Genomic DNA, 20553 nt, shown 5'->3' on the forward strand with positions numbered 1-20553 from the left:
ATACTTACTAGCTGTATGATCCTGGGCAAGTCACTGTTTGCCTCAGTTTCCTTATCTTTCAAATGAAAATAATAATAGCATGTACCTCCCAGGGCTGTGGAAATAATCAAATGAGATAATAATTACAAAACACTTAACACATTGTTGTGATCCCTTTTGGGGTTTTCTTGACAAAGATAATATTTCCTTCTCCAGCTCATTTTACAGATGAGGAAACTGAGAAACAACAGTGTTAAGGGACTTGCCCAGGGTCACAGAGCTAATAAGTGTCTGAAATTGGATTCGAATTCAGGTTTTTCTGCCTCTAGGTCTGGCATTCTATCCACTCCACCACCTAGCTGCCTAAACATATTCCCACACTATTACTGTTATTATTCAGCTGTTTGAGATGTGTTCAACTTTTCATGACCCCATTTGAGGTTTTCTTGGCAATCATAACTGAAGTATTTGGCCATTTCCTTCTCCAGTTCATTTTACAGATGAAGAAACGGAGGCAGACAGGGTTAAGTGACTTCTCAAGGTCACCTAGTAAGTGTCTGAGACCAGATTTGAACTCGAGAAGATGAGTCTTCCTATTATCAGCCCCTCTACTGCACCACCTAACTGCCCAAGTGTACATAGTAAACACAATATAAACATTAGCTATCATTATTTCAGAACAGGAAACAATTTTAGATTCTTAATCAGGGAAGTAATCAAATTGATTTCAGCTCATGATTCCTTGAAAGGATCTATTCTTCCTTGAAGGCCCAGTGCAAAGACTACATGTTCCATGAAGCATTTCTTGACACTCTCCTACTCCTCTGTCTCAAAATGACTTGACTTTACTCTGAACTCACAAGGCAGTCTATATTCCTAATATAAAGGAAGGTCCCTGAGAGTCATGACTGTTTCTGTCTTGCTGTTGTATCCCCAGCACATAGCACAGCATCTGGCAAGGATAGGCACTTATAAAGGTGAGTTCATTAAAGGAATGATTAATTAGAACCCTCCTTTCATCCTTTAGCTCTTTTATTATTTATGTTTTTCCCCATTTCCCCTACAAGGCTGTAAACTCTACGAGGACAGGGAAAATATTTCCTTCTTCTTTGTGTTTTTCCTGTCCCCATAGTGCCTAGAACTGGCACATCACAGGGACCCAGTAAACACTTATAAGGACATTTCATTGAATTCTTACAGAAGTGTTACCTCCAGTGAATACCTAATAGTAGATCATCATGCTGAGATCTCTTAACTGGAAGAGGTAAAAGAACTGTCAAAAATGACAGGGACAGAAATAAACTTTAAAAACATATAGACATTTTGCTCTTCTGAAGGACTGTCAGGAGGACTCTTTCTTGACATTCGTACCCAAAAATTGTTTGATCTACAACAACGTGCTACAGTAGGGCAGAAGATGCGAAATGTTATTTTGATGTTTCCAAAAATACAAATGTGAAGTTAAATCACATGTGAGGGTGGAAAGGGGAGGAAAAAGAGACTTCTATGCTAGGGGAGACATCTGCTACTGACCTTCTAAAAGATTAAACCTTAGACCTGCTCATCAATCCCATTAGCCTCCCATCCTATATCAGAATGTATTGAAATTGCTGTGTTCAGTTCTGGGTGCTGTTTTTTAGAAAGAACATTGGTTAAATGGAGTCACCAGAACAATGTGACCAGAATAACAAAGAGCATTGTGGCCATCCCAAATGAGAAACAGTGGGAGGAGCTGGTGACATAAAATTAGAGAAGAAGTGAAGGGAGGGGAAAGAACATAGAGACCTGTATTTGAAAGGCTGTCATGTGAAAAGGGACTGAATTTGTTCTGTTTGGCTCCAGAGGGAAGAACTAGGGGAAAGGGGTGAAAGATGCAGAGGCACACTTAGGCATAGGAAAAATCACTTTATTTGGGTCAAGCTCCTTCACTGCTTATCTGGGAAAAATTTAGCTAGGTACTTAAAATCTCTGTAACTTAATTCTTCATCTCCAACGTGAGGATGTTTCCATTGTCTCTAAGGTATATTCCGACACTAAGGATAGTATTCTGTGATACTATGTAAGGAAATATTTTCTGCCAATTAGATTTATCTAGAAGAATAATGAAATGCTACAAGATGTGCTGCTGCCCCAACTGCATAGTTCCAAGGAAAGCATTCATGGTCACTTCTCAGGGAACTTGCAGTGAGGCATTCTTGTTAGGTACAGGTAAGACTAAATGTTTCTTTGTGATTCCTTCTAATTCTGAGATGCAGTTAATTCTGAGTGTATAAGTAATCATTTGCAAGAGTTTGGAGAATTAGGCCAATTTTTAAACTAGAACAAAAATTATAACTCTTTCCTACCCATATGATAGTAGTGTTCCCATTTATTATTCATGTTTGGGAGATTACATAACTATGCAATGACAATGCCTAGTACACATATAACTCCGCAAACCCTTCGCAATAACTCTGCAGCTTGTGGATTGGGAATCTCATATTACTTATAGCCCTCATCTTCTCTCTCTCTCTCTCTCTTTCTCTCTCTCTCTCTCTCCACACACATGCATACATGCATGTATATGTATGTATATATGCATATATGTGTGTATATGTATAATATGTGCATATATACATATATGTATATCTACACATACACACACACACATATATATATATATGCTTCAATACAATTGTGATCTGATCACTGTAGATATTTCCACCAATCATGCACACAAAGCTATGAGGTTCTTGTTCACATATTCCCACATGTTCAATGTAGCTAGTTCATCTAACATAATAGAGATCATCCTCAAAGTCTCATGACATCAAAGGAATTCAATAGGAGTACAAGAGGTAGATCATTAGTTCTAGGTCAAAGGCAGTAAATCCTTAGAATCAATCAACCAACACACAGTTACCTTCTCTGTTCCAAGCACTGTGTTAAGTGCTGGAAGCATGGAATCACAGAATTGATATGCAAGGATATCAGGGAGAATATAAATCAAGTACCTCAGAAGGCAGAGAAAAGAATGGAGACCCAGAGAGAGGAAGAGACTTTACCACAGTCATACCATGAACTTGTGGCAGATCCAGGACTAGAATTTTTTTTCAAACTCTTAGAGTAGTCTGTTTCCATCAGGACATGGTTTCTTATAGTCACTGATATCAGCATGCAACTAATTAGAATTTGGACCACAGTAGTTCCAGCTGCCATCTCACTATAACTGCCAATCTTAGAGGTGAAGAAGGAGATGAGGTACATAGGGGAGATCAGCAAAGATTACAGGGAAAGGGGGTGAAGAAAGAATATAAACATATAGAACCTGCAGTTGGTTAGTTATCACTTTCTGAGTCCTAATCAAAGTGTGGCTTTTCTCCTTCATGCAGCATTGTCTTCTACAACAAGTTGAGTGAACAAAGGCAGGGAAGTACGGGTAGATCACGGAACAATGAAGGGGACTGATAAGAAATAAATCAGTCATATTTTGAAGATATCTTAAAACCAATGTCAGGATTATGCATTTGCATGATACCCCACTCTCAACAGGGAGTCATTGAAAACTCTTAATTAGAATTGTGGCAAAGTCAGAGCTATATTTGAAAAAGATGATTTTGGCAGCTGTGTGAAGGTTAGATTGAAGGGGAGACAGACTGGAAGCTGGGATACCAATTAATAAGTCATTGATATAATTCTGTCCAAAAGTGATGATCAATGCAGCTAGAATGGTGGTTGCACAAGGGAAGACAAGGGAACAGATCTAAGGGATGTTGTGAAAATAGAATTTACAAATGTGGGCATTTGGTTGCATGTGGGGCATAAGACCAAGGAGAATGAGGTCCTGAACCTGTGTAACTGGAGGAATAGCAGTGCCCTTAGGGGGAAAAAAGGAGGAGAAGTTTGACAACTGAGTAGTTGGAGAAGGGAAGGTAGATGACTAGCCTTATTGAACATACCAAATTTGAGTTGCCTGTGGGACATATAGGTGGTCCTGTCCAACAGGTAGATACTAATATGAATTTGACACTCAGGAGAAAGAGAATGGTTGAACACAGAGATTTGGGAGTCAACTACATGGATATAATACCTGAATCTGTCAAAGTGATTGCTAAGAGAGAAATGTACTGAGAGAAGAAGGGGAATTTGATCTGAGCTCTGAAAGTATTCCCACACATAGCGGAGGAACTCCCTATTAATAATTCATCAAAGGAGACTAAAATAGATAATATTTTAGACCCCACACTGAAGTCACAATGTTGCCACATCAAGTTTGTCTTAGATATTTTCACTACATGGTAAGTCTCCCTGAAAGGCTAAAGTAAAGTTTCTTTACTTTGATACCATTTGGCACTTTGTGCAGCTTTTAAAAATGGCTTTATAAGGCACCCACTTGCCTCATCACATAATCAAGCTTTGCAATTCCAACTTTCAAATTCTGAGTGGTTTAGTCAGTGAAATACTCAAAATTAAGTATGCTCATGACCCCAAAATGCACATTTTCTTTTAAAGGAGAATTCTAGGGAATTAATTTATGAGTCATAAAGAACACATCAATGATCCCTTTTGAAAACACAGACAGCAGTGTTCTCAGTTTACTGTGAAAGAGGAGAAAATACTGCAACAGGAAAAAAGAGCTTTCACATTGCTCTATTGAGATAATAAAAGATAAAAGTAAATTTAATTCAATTCAGCAAACATTTAAGTGATTTCTATTTACTAGACACTGCAGTGGCTGCTAGTGATACAAAGACATAAATTAGATGGTCCCTGCTCTCAAGGTACTTATATTCTAATAGGGGAATACAACTTCTACATATGTAAATAAAGCACATATATAACCCATGGCTCAAGGCCCCTTGAAACTCTGGGCTCATATAAATCAGATCTAATCCTAATCAGCTTGACCTCAGGAGAGAAATTTCTCTCTTTGGCTTACTGTCATACACCAGAAAGTCTCCAGGAAAATTTCCTAGTTGTCTTGAAGTATAGGTGATGTCTAGGTCTTCCCAAATGTGGGTAATAGATCCCCCAGCTATCATACAGGCACTAAAGACACTGAAATTATATCAAGTACATGACAGCCATTTACTCCTCAGAAAATGTTTAATGACCAGATGCAAAAATACACAATATGCTCATATAGCCCCTTATATTCTCACTCCTTGGGGGGAACTGATCCATGGAAACCCTTTTCCAATACAGATAATCTACTTTTTTTCCAACTGAGCCTCTCAGTCTCTTAGAAACTTTCCTCCCATCACATCAATCAGTACTCATAATTTCACCTTGTAGTTAAAACACCCTGTGGAAGGTAAATGTATTTTGCATTTGGGGCCAGCTAAACAAGGATTCTCTTTCCATTGGACCTGCCATAGCCAAGTAACTCATGGTCTTGATCTCCAAGTGATCTTTTCTTTCTCATGAGAGCATGCTTCACCAGGATATGCCGTTCTTTATCTAGAACACAGGTTCTTAACTTTTTTTGTGGTATCATTGAACTCTTTTTTAGTCTGGTAAAAGCTATGACTCTTTTAAGAATAACATTTTTTAAATAATTGAAGGAAATGCTAAATTTCAGTGGGTGGTTAGTGGGGGAAAAACAAATAAAAATATTTCATTTTGTCCCATTCAGATTCATAGACCTAATTCATGCTTAAGAACTCTAAATCTAGACAGCCAAATGTCCAAACTCTTAAACTCAAAAATTCTCAAACTGGAGGTTATCAATGAGACAATTGCTGAAGCTGGGGCTAATCACTTAGGCCCAGTAAGTATTTATGGATCTGTTTCAGCTTTAAATCTCTTTATGATCCATTTACTACCAGTTCTTGAGCTAGGAAAGTTCACCCTTGGTTGACTATTCTGTCCTTTGTGCTCAGAAAAATAAATATATAGTCATAAGAATACTAGGAATGTGAGGCTTTAGGGACTCCCTTCCCTCATCACATGGACAAACTCTTATTCTTCACCTTGGGATTTGACTAATTGGGCATTACCTGCTCCTAGAGGGGAGAAACTGCACATGAGCAGACTGTTTATCTGTTCCCTTGTGGTCATCTTGCTAAGTTACAAAGAATCCTCTCCAACTGAGGTTGCAAGATGATGAATCCACTGATCACCACCTGAAAGAAATCACCAAATGATAACTTCCAGGAATAGTATAGCCAAATTCCAAAGCTCCCAAGTCAAAGAGAAAATGCTTCAAGTAGCCAGAAAGGAACTACCCAAATACTGTGAATCTAGTCAGGATCATACAAAATTCATCAACTTCCACGTTAAAGGAGTAGAGGGCTTGGAATATGAGATTTCAGAAAGTAAAACATCTGGGATTACAGCCAAGAAAAACCTACCCAGAAAAAAATTTTTTCCCTGAAGGGAAAAATAGATATTTAATGAAGCAGATAACTTTCAAGAATTCCTGCTAAAAAGAACAGAATAGAAAATTTGACTCTCAAGTATAAGACTCAAGAGAAGGATAAAAATTAGGAGGAGAAGTTATATGGGACTCAATAAGGTTAAGTTGTTTGCCTTTCTATATGGAAGATGATACATGTATCTTCTAAGAACTTTCTCATTGTTAGGTCAATTAGAAGGATTCTATATAGAAAAAGGGTCCTGGAATGAGTCAATTATGTTGGGATATGTAAAATAAATAAATAAACATATATAAATATACACATATGTATGTGTGTGTATATATATATATATATATACATATATATATATATATACATACATATATATATATATACATACATATATATATATATATATATATATATATATATATATATATATATATATATATATATATATATATATATATATATATATATGTATGTGTGTGTCTGTGTGTGTGTGTGTGTCCAGGTGGAGGATTATCCTTTATGGAGGATTCTGGCAAGAATCTTGTCAGCAGTAACTAAGAGAGAAACCTCCCTGTGATTGTCTCTTTTTAAACTGACAAGCCATGAAACAGATAAATATCTACAAAAATGAAAAAAAAATCCAATTAACAGAAGAGGAAATAGAATACTGAAATAACCCTATCTTAGAAAAAGAAATTGAACAAGTTATTGATGAGATGCTCAGAAAAAATCCCCAGGATGCTTTGGGATTTACAGATGGATTTACAAGAAACTCGAATAAGTATTTAAGAAATAATTAATTCCAATATTATACAAACTATTTGAAAAAAAAAGTTAAAAGCGAGACCAGCATGATGAGTGCAGAACAGCACAGAGCAGCAGGGACAGGACCCAGAACAGAATCCAGGGCACTACCTATAGCAGTTCCCAGATCCCTCAACCCACAAATGCCACAGACAGCTTCAAAGGTCAGTGGGAGGGCTCCAACAACTGCTATATTCAGAGCCCTCCACCTACAGCCCCTGGGGGAATTGAAGGGCTGATCTAATCTCAGCACTGAGTGGCAGCCCTGGGAGACCTCCTCCTAAAGCCTCTGGGGGAATTGAGCCATTAATCTGATTCTCAGCCCTGAGTTCGACCCAGGAATAAGGAGGAGATGGTAGAGGCTCTGGAGAGGGAATTCAAATGCAGATCCTGGGCAGAAAAGTTTTTTGTTGTTCCCAGACCAGTGTACAGGTCAGGAGAGGAGTAAACACCTCTCCCTTGATTGTGCCACCTTGGAGGAACTGAGAACTTAGAGGTCCCCGGAGTATACCCTCCTCTTGACAAAGGACTCAAAAGTAAAGTAACTGGCTGAGAAAATGCCCAGAAAAGAGAGAAAAAATAAGACTATAGAAAGTTACTTTCTTGTTGAACAAGTATTATCTTCCATCCTTTCAGATGAGGAAAAACAAAAGCATAATATAAGAGAAAGTCAAGGCTTCTGTGTCCAAAATCTCAAAAATAAGTATGCAATGGTCTCAGGCCATGGAAGGGCTCAAAAAGGATTTTGAAAATCAAGTAAGAGAGGTGGAGGAAAATTTGGGAAGAGAAATGAAAAGGATGCAAGAAAATCATGAAAAGCTAATCAACAGCTTGCTAAAGGAGAACCAAAAAAATGATGAAGAAAATAACACCTTTAAAAATAAGCTAACTCAGCTGGCAAAAGAGATTCAAAAAGTCAATAAGGAGAAGAATGCTTTAAAAAGCAGAATTAGCCAAGTGGAAAAGGATATTCAAAAACTTACTGAAGAAAATAGTTCTTTAAAAATGAGAATGGAAAAGATGAAAGTTAATGACTTTATGAGAAATCAAGAAATTACAAAACAAAACCGCAAGAATGAAAAAATAGAAAATAATGTGAAATATCTCATTGTTCCAACAACTGACCTGGAAAATAAATCCAGTAGAGACAATTTAAAAATTATAGGACTACCTGAAAACCATGATCAAAAAAAGCCTACAGAGCATCTTTCATGAAATTATCAAGGAAAACTGCCCTGATATTCTAGAATTAGAAGTCAAAATAAATATTGAAAGAATTCACAGATCACCTCCTGAAAGAGATCTGAAAAGAGAAACTCCTAGGAATATTGTAGCTAAATTCAAGAGGTCCCAGGTCAAGCAGAAAACGTTGCAAGCAGTCAGAAGGAAATAGCTTGAATATTGTGGAAATACAATCAGGATAACACAGGGCCTGGCAGCTTCTACATGAAGAGATTGAAGGACTTGTAATAGGATATTCCAGAAGTCAACGGAACTGGGACTAAAACCAAGAATCACCTACCCAGTAAAACTGAGTATAAAATGGTCATTGAATGATATAGAGGACTTTCAAGTGTTCGTGATGAAAAGACCAGAACTGAATAGAAAATCTGACTTTCAAACACAATAATGAAGAGAAGCATGAAAAAGTAAACAGGAAAGAGAAAACAAAAAGGACTTTCTAAAGTTGAACTATTTACATTCCTACATAGAAAGAAAATATTTGTAACTTTTGAAACTTTTTTCAGTACTTGGATAGTTGGAGGGATTATACACACACACACACACACACACACACACACACACACAGAACATGGGATGAGTTAAATAAGAAGGGATGATACCTAAAAAATTAAAATAAAACTGGCAGGTGACAGATGAATATACTGGAAGGAAAAGGGGAGAAATGGAATGGGGTAAATTATGCATCAAGGAGGAAAGAAAAAGCTTCTTCAGTAGAGGAGAAAAGGGAGGATGTGAGAAGGAAAAAGAGAATCTTACTCTCTTCTCTCTTCATATTTGGCTTGAGGGAATCACATGCCCACTCAGTTTGGTATGAAAGTATATCTTGCACTACAGAAGAGTAGGAGAGAAGGGGACAAGTGGAGTGAGGGAGGTGATAGGAGGGAGGGCAAATGGGAGAAGGGAGTAATCAGAAGTAAACACGTTTGACAAGGCACAAGGTCAAAAGAGAGAATAAAACAAATGGGAGGCAGGATAAGATGAAGGGAAATACAATTAGTCTTACACAACATGACTATTATGGAAATCTTTTGCAAAACTACACTTATACAGCCTATATTGAATTGCCTGCCTTCTCAGTGGAGATGGATGGGGAGGAAGGAGAGAAGTTGGAATTCAAAGTATTAGGAAAGAATGTTGAGAATTGCTTTTGCATACAACTGGGAAATAAGAAATACAGGTAGTGGGGTACAGAAACCCCTCTTGCCCTATAAGAAAAGAGAGAAGAAGAATATAAGGGAAAGGAGGTGTGTGAGAGAAGGGAGGCATATTGATGGAAGGGGTAATCAGAATATAAGGCATTATAGGGTGGGGGGGGGAGATGGAGAGAAAATTTGGAGCTCAAAATTTTGTGGAAATGAATATTGAAAACTAAAAATAAATAAACAAAAAAATGAATGTTAAAAAGAGTTAAAAATCCTATAAAATTCATTTTAATGACAAAAATATGATACTCATACCTAAACCAAGGTGAGCAAAATTAGAGAAATAAAAATATAGACCAATTTCTTTAATAAATATTGATGAAAATAAAATTATATAAAATAAATACTAACAAGGAGATTGCAGTAATATTGCACAAAGATCATACACTCCAAACAGTTGAGATTTATACTAGGAATTCAGGGCTGGTTCAATACTAGGAAATTATGATCATAATTGACTTTGTCAATAACAAAAACAACAAAAACATTTCACCATTAGTAGATGCAGAAAAATCCTTTGACAAAATACAACATCCATCCTTATTAAAAATACTAGAAATCATAGGAGTCAATAGGACCTTTCTTAAATTGATTAGTATTATTCATCTGAAACAAAGAATAAGCATTGTCAGTAATGGGAATAAACTTAATGTCTTCCCAGTAAGATCAAGGGTGAAGCAAGGATGTTCATTATCACCACTGTTATTCAATCGTGTCCCAGAACTGCTAGCTATAGCAATAAGACAAGAAAAAGAAATAGAAGGAATAAAAATAATCAATGAAGAAGTAGAACTATTATTCTTTGCAGACAATATCATGGAATGCTTAAAGAATCCTGGAGAATCAACTAAAAAAGTAGTTGAAACAACAACTTCAGCAAAGTTGCAGGATATAACAATTTCACATAAATCATCAGGATTTCTGTATAATACCAACAAAACTCAGCAGGAGGAGAGAGAAGGAAAGATTCAGGATGTGTCAGCATGGTTGCTTCTACAACTACCAAAGAATGATACCAAAAGAAATAGTAACTAAATTCATCTAGAGAAAAAAAAAGGTCGAGAATATCAAGGCAATCAATGGGGAAAGAAAAAGTGAAGGTAGCCTAACAGTTCTAGATTTCAAGTTATATTACAAAATAGTAATCATCAAAATAATCTGTTGACTTACTAAGAAATAGAGTGGTGGATCAGTGAATAGGTTAGGTACATCATGGGCAGTAATAAATGAATGTAGCAAAACTAGTGTTTGACAAATCCAGAGATCTAAACTTTGGAGATAAGAATTCAATATTTGACAAAAATTTCTGGGAAAATGAGAAAACAGTTTGGCAGAAATTCAGCACAGCTGAATATTTCAAACTGTGTACCAAAATAAGGTCAAAATAGATAAATGATTTGGAAATGAAGACTGATATCATAAGTAAATTAGGGGAGCATGGAAAAATGTACCTGTAAGCTCTATGCATAAGGGAAACATTTATGACCAAACAAAAGACAGACAGGATTACAGAAAGTAAAACAGATATTTTTGATAACATGAAGTTGAAAAGGGTTTGTCAGACTCTATTTCTGGGGCAGAGCCAAGATGGAGGACTAACAGCATGGACTTTCCAGAGCACTCCCACCAGGCCCAGCCAAATACCTGTAAAAATGACTACAAACAGATTCTGGAGCTACAGAACCCACAGAACGATGGAGTGAAACAAATATCTATCCAAAGATAGCCTGGAAGGTAGTCAGGAAGTGTCTATTGCACCACATTGGGAGCACAGCGCTGTCCAGTGTGGTCCATGAGAGCACAGAGGTGACATGAGCAGGCCTTGAGGGGACTGAATCTATCATATCTGTGGCAGTTTTCAGACTTCATGACACCAAAATGTTGAGGATAACTTGAAAGGTCAATGGAAAAAGCTTGTGGGACCAGTGCTGGAGAGTGGGGTGGTCCATTCCCAACCCCAGGGCAGTAGAGGGGAGAAGGAGGTAGAAGAACCTGCAGCAGCCACAGCAGCAGCAGGGACAGCTGTAGCCACTGTTTCTGGAGCTCTAGACCCACAGATTGTGAGGGAATCAGGCAGCTGACAGTACACCCTCCACCCCTACTAGAAGCAGAGAACTGCCTTGACAAAGAGTTCAAAAGTCAAGTAATTGGCTGGGGAAATGAGGAAAAACCAGAAAAAGAATCAGACTATAGAATCTTACTTTGGTGACAAGGAAGACCAAAGCATGCAAATAGAAGAGAACAACGTCAAAGCTCCTCCATCCAACACATCCAAGAAAAATATGAATTGGTCTCAGGTCATGGAAGAGCTCAAAAAGGATTTTGAAAATCATGTAAGAGAAGTAGAGCAAAAATTGGGAAGAGCAATAAGAGTGATGCAAGAAAATTATGAAAAACAAGTTAACTGTTGGCTAAAGGAGATCCCCCAAAAATACTGAAGAAAATAGCACTTTAAAAAATCACTAACCCAAATGGCAAAAGAGATCCAAATGAGGAGAAGAATGCCCTAAAAAGAAGAACTGTTCAGATGGAAAAGAAGATCCAGAAGCTCAATGAAAAAAATAATTCCTTAAAGATTAGAATAAAGCAGAAAACTTGATGAAACTTGATGAAAAATCAAGAAATTCTAAAACGAAACCAAAGGAGTGGAAAAATAGCAGGCAATGTGAAATATCTCATTGGAAAAAAAGCTGATCTGTAAAATAGATCCAGGAGAGGCAATTTAAAAACTATGGGACTACCTGAAAGCCATGATCAAAAAAAGAGCCTAGAGCCTAGAGATCATCTTTCATAAAATTATCAAGGAAAACTGACCTGATATTCTAGAACCAGAGGGTAAAATAAATATTGAAAGAATCTGCCAATCATCTCCTGAAAGAGATCTGAAAAGAAAAACTCCTAGGAATATTGTAATCAAATTCCAGAGTTCCCAAGTCAAGGAGAAAATATTGCAAGCAACCAGAAAGAAACAACTCAAATACTGTGGAAATACAATCAGGATAACACAGGATCTAGCAGCTTCTACATTAAGGGATTGAAGGGCTTGGAATATGATATTCCAGAGGTCAAAGGAAGTAGGATTAAAACCAAGAATCACCTACCCAGCAAAACTGAGTATAATACTTCAGGGGAAAAAATAGTCATTCAATGAAATAGAGGACTTTCAAGCACTCTTGATGAAAAGACCAGAGCTGAATAGAAAATGCAACTTTCAAATACAAGAATCAAGAGAAACATGAAAAGCTAAACAGGAAAGAGAAATGCTAAGGAACTTACTAAAGTTGAATGGTTTACATTCCTACATGGAAAGATAATATTTGTAACTCTTGAGATTCTTCTCAGTATTTGATTAGTTGGAAGAATTCTATGCTTATAGACAGAGGTCACAGGGTGAGTTGAATAGGAAAGGATGATATCTAAAAAAATAAAATTAAGGGGTGATAGAGGAATATATTGGGAGGAGAAAAGGAGAAATGGAATGGGACCAATTATCTTTCACATAAAAGAGACAAAAAAAAGCTTTTTCACTGGAGGGGAAAAGGGGGGAGGTTAGAAGGAAAAAGTGAAGCTTACTCGCATCATATTTGGCTTAAGGAGGGAATAACATGCACACTCAATTTGGTATGAAAATCTATCTTACACTATAGGAAAGTAGAGAAAAAGGGGATAAGTGGAGTGTGGGGGGTATGATAGAAGGGAGGCAAATGGGAGGAGGGGGTAATTAGAAGTAAACACTTTGGGGGGAGAAAAGGTCAAAAGAGAAAATAGACTAAATTGGGGGCAGAATAGGATGGAGGGAAATATAGTTAGTCTTTCACAACATGACTTTTATGGAAATCTTTTGCATAACTACACTTGTGTAACCTATATTGAATTGCTTGCCTTCTCAGTGGGGATGGTTGGGGACAAAGAAAGGAAGAGAAGTCAGAACTCTAAGTTCTAAAAACAAATGTTAAAAATTGTTTTTACATGAAACTGGGAAATAAGAAATACAGGTAATGGGGTATAGAAATCTATCTTGGCCTACAAGAAAGTAAAGGGGAAGAGGATAAGGGAAGGGAGGAGTGTGATAGAAGGGAGAGCACATTGGGGGAAAAGGTAATCAGAATGAAAGGTGTGTTGGAGTGGGGAAGGGGAGAGATGGGGAGAAAATTTTGAATTCAAAATCTTGTGGAGATGAATGTTGAAAACTAAAAATAAATAAATAAAATAGAAAAGGGTTTGTACAAACAAAACTTATGCAGCCAAAATTTGAAGGAAAGAAAGAAATTGTGGGGAGGGGGGATAAACAGCAAATTCCCTTGATAAGGGCCTCATTTCACAAACATATAAAGAACTGAGACAAATTTATAAAAATAAAAATGAATCCTTCAATTATAATTAAAGGATATGCATAAGCAGTTCTCAGAAGAAATTAAAACTATCAATAGTCACATGAAAAAAGGTTCTAAATCACTACTGATTAGAGAAATGAAATTAATACAGTTTTGAGATACTATCTCATATCTATCAGATTAACAGCACGTGACACAAAAGGAAAATGACAGTTTTCGAAAGGAATGTGGAAAACAAATGGGATACTAATCCACTGTTGGTGGAGGTCTGGGTTAGTCCAACCATCTGGAGAATAATTTGAAACTGTGCTCAATGAGCTATATAACTACATGCCTCAACAATACCATTATTAGATCTATATAGCAAAGAGATCAAAGAAAAAGGGAAAGGACACATTTGTACAAAAATATTCATAGCAGCTCTTTTTGTGTTGGTAGAGTTTTGAAAAATGAGGTGATGCCCATCAATGGAAGAATGGCTGAATGAGTTATGATGTATGATTACGGTGGGAAATTATTGTGCTATAAGAAATGAAAAGCAGGGTGGTTCCAGAAAAAACATGGGAAGACTTATGTGAACTCCTGCAAAGTAAAGAAGAACTAGAAGAACATTGTAACAGTAACAGCATTATTTTTCAACAATAATCAACTTTGAAAGACTTAGCTACTCTGGTCAAGACAAAAATCTAAGATAATTCAAAAGGACCATGATAAAAGATGCTACACATCTAGGAAAGAACTGATCAACTCTGAAAGCAGAGTAAATCATACTTATTTTTAACCTTATTTTCATTGTTTTGTTTTGGGTTTTTTTGTTTTTTTTTTTGGCTTTACTTTCTTTTGCAACATGGCTAATATGGAAATGGAGCATGTGAGTGTTTAGGGAAGACTTGTACCTCCAGTGTGAAGTCTGAAAAGCCTTTTTCAAGGCTGCTTTTCACTTTTTGTGCCCACTTGCCCCTGTGACTCCAAGAAGCTGTAGCATGTGAAGTGATCATACTGTAGTAAACTTTCAGCAAATGGGCTAAACCTGATTGAGGGTAGTCAAGAGGGTTCAGACCTGTTAAGTAAGTTGGTGGGGGTATATGACAAGCATGGAAAGACTTCTCCAGCAGAATAAGTGGATATAAATAATATGTTCCAATGAGCCATGTAGGCGGTGGAATCAGGTACTGTGAAGTGTTTAGAGTTTGGTTAAACATTGAAGATGCTAATGTCATCCACTGCCTTCTCAAGTCATTGTCATTCATCATAATTTTTGTCTCGTCACTGAACTTCAATGACTATAGAAAAGAGAGTAAGGCCAACTTTACACAACCATACCTCACTTAAATCCAATTTATGCATGAATCAAAAGACATCTCCCATATCTTTTTACCATTTTTACCTTCCTCAAAGTTCTATGGCCAATGGCAATTGACACAGCAGCAGGTATGGTTATACTGGGAGCTGTAGTCACAACTGTGCTTTCAGATGGTCCAGTTATAGAGTTATCTTCTCATTGAACTAAAGCAGCATTGTGATTTGGCAACTCCCTGGGTGTCTGAACAGCCTTTTTAAAAGTCCACACTGCCTAACTCCTGGTGTGAGGAAGGAACTTTTCTAGTTTAGGTGTCCAAAAAATCATTTGCAGAACCCAAACGTAGCCTATTTACCACAGCAAGTGGGGATCCCACACTGCAGTCAATACACACACACACACACACACATGCACACACAAATGTACAATAAAAAGAAATGTGAGATACACAAATTTGGAGACATCTCCACTCAAAATATTCCTATGTGCTATTTGTACCCAACCTGTGGTAGAGACTTCTGAGCTCATTTTGATCTGATCACCTAGTCAAATTCACTGTCCCTTGACCCCAATATGCTCATGTCACTTTAGTCCTCATCAAGCATGAGGGACAACCAAACAATATGGAAATATATTTTGTATCACTTCATCTGTGTAATTGATATCAAATTGCTTGCCTTCCTAAGGAGGAGGAAAGGGCAGGAGGAAGAAAGAATTTGGAATTCAAAAATTTTAAAAATGATTGTTAAAATTATTTTCATGTAATTGGGAATTTTTCATAAAATGAAAATAACTAAAAAATAAAATTATGCATCTCTTCTTCTTGGGGGAGAGTGGGAAAGGATGAACCAGTATTTCCTGACTCTCAGGTTCCCCTGGTTTTATCTATACCATGGAGTCCCTTACCTGACAAGATGGATTGGACTCTCAACTACTATGCTGTTTGAAGAATGTCATTTATCTTGCTCTGATATATATTTTTCCATTACCTTAGAGCACTAGAAAGCAATTTTTTTTATCCCTAGTACACTAGAAAAAAAGTTCATTTATTTATTAGGGAAGAAAAAAGAAACTATGGAAAGAATAATCAAGGATCAGGATAAGATTTTTTGCAGTATTTCTTTTTTTGGAAAATGTGTTATTTTTTTCTCTTTATTTCCATTAGCAATAAGGAGAGTATAACTAGATCAGATTAACTATAGGAAATTCATAATCAGGGGCTAAAATCAACTTTTATTAAGAAAAAAAATATGGTAAATAGCAAGTATAATATATGCTAATCATTTTACATTATAAATATAGATTGATATTATCATTCCATAAAGTACTGGTATCATAATAAATATGATAAACTGTAGCATGAAAAGGGCAAGGAAGAAGCAGGGAGGAAAGGGCACTGATGTTTAGCTCCATCAAATTATGCATCTTTTTATCTCCTGAGCTAATGCTATTGTACTTAGGAGCCTTACATATTCTAATTTATTTTCTTAGACTGCAAACAACCACCATGTACTAGCATAGTCTTAAAAAAGCCTTGTGGAGTTTGCCTGCTGCTTAGTTTCATCTTCCTTAGTTTGACTGGAAAGTCCCTAGTCTGAAACCACAGAAAATCCTTGGCATTCATTAAGGAGCAGTTTATATTTTGCATCATTATCATTATTGGTTCATCCCCTGCATTAATAAAACTATTGCAATATCTTCCTAATTGGTTTTGCTGTTCCAGGGCTCACTCCTCTTTGATGTCTTTGCCTAAGTCAAGTCTGGAATGGGCTTGCTCCTCACCTCTACCTTACAGAATGCTCCAAAAGCAAAGCTCAGGTGGCCTTTACTGACATCTCAAGCCATGCATGCTTTCTCCATCATGTCAGAGAAAGTAACTCCTTGCTTATACTATGTTAGTATATAAAAGCAACAGGGTGTAGTGGATCAACACCTTTCAGCACTTCCAGGAAATTCTGTAAAACTGTAAATTACAGAGTAGGAGTTTATCTGAATTGAAAGAGAAAGAAGTCCCTATAACACTGTTGCACCCTTACAACAAAAAAAAATATAGTGATATTGACTTATCTGGTTAAATGATACCCCTCCCTCCAGTGTAAGGTTCTTGCAAGTAGGAATTATTTCAATTTTGTCTTTTTATCTTCAGTGTCTTTTATGTTGCTAGATATTCAATATGATCTTAATAAATTTTATGAATGGTTAAATTGAGATTTAAATGAGGTGACCACGATCTCAAGGCCAGAATTGAGGCAAATTTGAGCCCATTGTCCTTTCTCTTAGTCCAGCATTTAATCTACTGTACCCAAGGCACACATGAGGGCATACTCTTATGCCTCTCAAGAATAAGCCATTTCAAAAGAAGCTTCAGAAAAAAACTTTCTGCTGGCTTTGGGGATTCAAATCCCTAGCAGCATACAAAATATTAGCTCTGAATTGATATTCAAGCCAACCTGCAGATGTGGTTGTTTGGGGCTACCACAGTGTGTGCTCATGTGTTTATCATTCCTTGGTAATCACATTAGGGAAACAAAACACACCTTTGCTGTTTTATTTCAGCTTTCCCTGGGTGCCATAAGTCTTTAATACTCCAAAGATGAAACCCAAAGACTGCCTGAAACCAATACTAATTCAAGTCACATGGCTTTAAATGGTATGTATGGAATACAAATGGAAGGCCAGTAAAAAACTGTTGAATCTTCCCATCAAATTGCAAGTTATGGTACTTAAATTCAAATCACAGTTCTACTACATATTGCTTCTGTAATCCTGAACATGTTACTTTAATTTATTACGTTTTAGTTTCTTCATCTGCAAAATAAGGGTGCTAGTCTAACTAGCCTTTGGAGTCCCTTTCACCTTTAAATTTATGGTCCAATGATCCTAAATTGGGGCAGCTAGGTGGTGCTATGGGTAGAGTGTTGGGTCTGGCGTCAGGAAAATGAGTCTTTCTGAATTCCAATCCAGCTTCAAGATATTTACTAGTTGCGACCCTGGCCAAGTCACTTAGTCCTGTTTGCCTCAGTTTCTTTATCTGTAAAATGAACTGGAGAAGGAAATAGCAAAACCATTCCAGTATATTACCCCCAAAAAAACCCTCAATGAGATCACGAAGAGTCATCCATGACTAAATAACATGATCCTAAATTATTTGATTTCTCTGGGTCTTAGTTTCCAGTTTAATACATAAAATGAGAGGGTTGTATTAGGTGACCTCAGAGATCCTTTCCTTACCTCTATGGTCTTATGATCCTAAGTCATTTTTATCTTTTGGCATCTCAGTTTCCCCACTGATGAAATGGGGTCATTAGACTAAGTGGCCTCTGATACCACTTTCAGCTCTAACTTTATAATTCTATGATCCTAAGTCACTTACCTCTCTGGGCTTCAGTTTCAATCGCAGTAAAATTAGGGCATTGGACTAGATGGTCTCTGATGTCTCTTTCAGCTCTAATTCCATGATCCTAGGAATATGTTCAACCTGTAGTTGTTTATAAACATTTTGTTTTAAGGAAGATTTCACTGTCTTCAACAAATATGTATAAAGCACCAAGTGTGTCTTTCATTCTGGTTAGGAATGGGAATAGGAAGATGATATAGTACACAGTCCCCACTGTCATGGAGATCATAATCTAAGGGGGAGGATCAAACAGATACACAAATTATTATGATGCAAGAAAGAATGTGGTAAGTGCAAAGGGAAGCTGCACAGGGCATAAGAAATAGAAGCCCTGAGAGATGACTTTCAGTTCATAGAATCAGAGATTCAGAGCTAGAAAAGACTTGCTCAAATACCCTCAATTTTTGTTTGGGGCAACTGAGGCTAAGAAATGTGAAATGTGACAGCATCACAGGATCCAAGATGTAGGGCTGGAAGGGATCTCATGGACATTCTAATCCAAAACCTTGACTTTTTCATATGAGAAAACTGAAGCCCAGAGAGGGAAGTGATTTGTCCAAATTCACACAAAGAATCTCATCAGAGGCAAGATTTGAATCACCACCAACTCCTGAGTCAGTGCTTTGAGGGGTTGAGGTGAGGAAGAACAATTAAGGAATTGGTGGTATGTATTTTTTTTTTTTCCTGGAAGGAAAAGGAAAATATTTATTCTTATCACTATATTAGATATAGTTGGGCAGCTAGGTGGTACAATGGATAGAACCCCAGGCCTGGATTTTTATCTTTTTAAGTTCAAATCTGGCCTCAGATGCTTACTTTCTGTGTGACCATGAGCAAGTCATTTAATCTTGTTTGCCTCAGTTTCCTCATCTGTAAAATGATCTGTAGAAGGAAATGACAAATTGTTCTAATTTCCATGCCAAAAAAATCCTAAATGGGGTCATCAAGACTTGGACATAAATAAAACAACTGAACAGCAAGATGTGTCTACCTCTACTTGGTATAGCAGGGCAAGAGGGTGAAGGGGGGCACATATCACTATGTGTACAAAATATAAATATAATCTATCTTATTATTTATACATTATATCTCCCTTTACTTCCCTCCTGCTCTCTCTCCTCTCTCTTTGTCTCTGTTTGGATCTCTGTCTATCTGTCTATCTGTCTCTCTCTGGTAAAATGCACTTTATGGTAAACAGAGTTCAGGAACGAAAGGGACAGATATCGATTGCCAAATGGTGTGAGATATTGTCCTTATTAAGGCTGAAACTTTTAATACCTAATAGGAGTAAGGAAAAAAGATTTCATTTTCATATGTACTCATAATATGTGTGTATGGAGAGGTCAGTTTTAGAACAAAGAATTATCTTTGGTAAAAAAAAAATAAAGACGAATATCTTTGTGAATTATACAGAGTAATATCTCATGTATGAGAACAGTTTAATATCATAATGAAGTACAGAGACTTCCTTTATTTGTTAAAAAAAAAAAAAAACAACTAGAGAAATGAGTGTAAAGAAACATAGTTCAAAGGGTACCACAGAGATGAAGGACTTTACAACTGCAAAGCATAATCGGTTTCTACTAATATGCCTATGATGTTTTATGATTTAAAAATGAGACGGTAAGGTAAACATTTATATGGCACCTACTACATGTCAGGCACTGTGCTACATGTTTTAGAGATATTATTTTCCTCTCACAACATCCTGAGAGGTAGTTGTTATTGTTATCCCCATTTAACAGATAGGGAAACTGAGGCAGTTGTTTAGTTACTTGCCCAGGATCACGCAGCTCATAATTGTCTGAGGCTGGATTTGTACTCAGGTCTCCCTGAATCCAGGACCAGTGATTTATCCATTGAATCACCTAACTGCCTCGATGATTAAAGATTGAAAAAAAAGATAAATTGTATAAACATTTAAAGATGAAAATGTCACTAA

This window comes from Notamacropus eugenii, chromosome 4, assembly GCF_028372415.1.
Source record: "Notamacropus eugenii isolate mMacEug1 chromosome 4, mMacEug1.pri_v2, whole genome shotgun sequence".
Lineage (NCBI taxonomy): Eukaryota > Metazoa > Chordata > Mammalia > Diprotodontia > Macropodidae > Notamacropus > Notamacropus eugenii.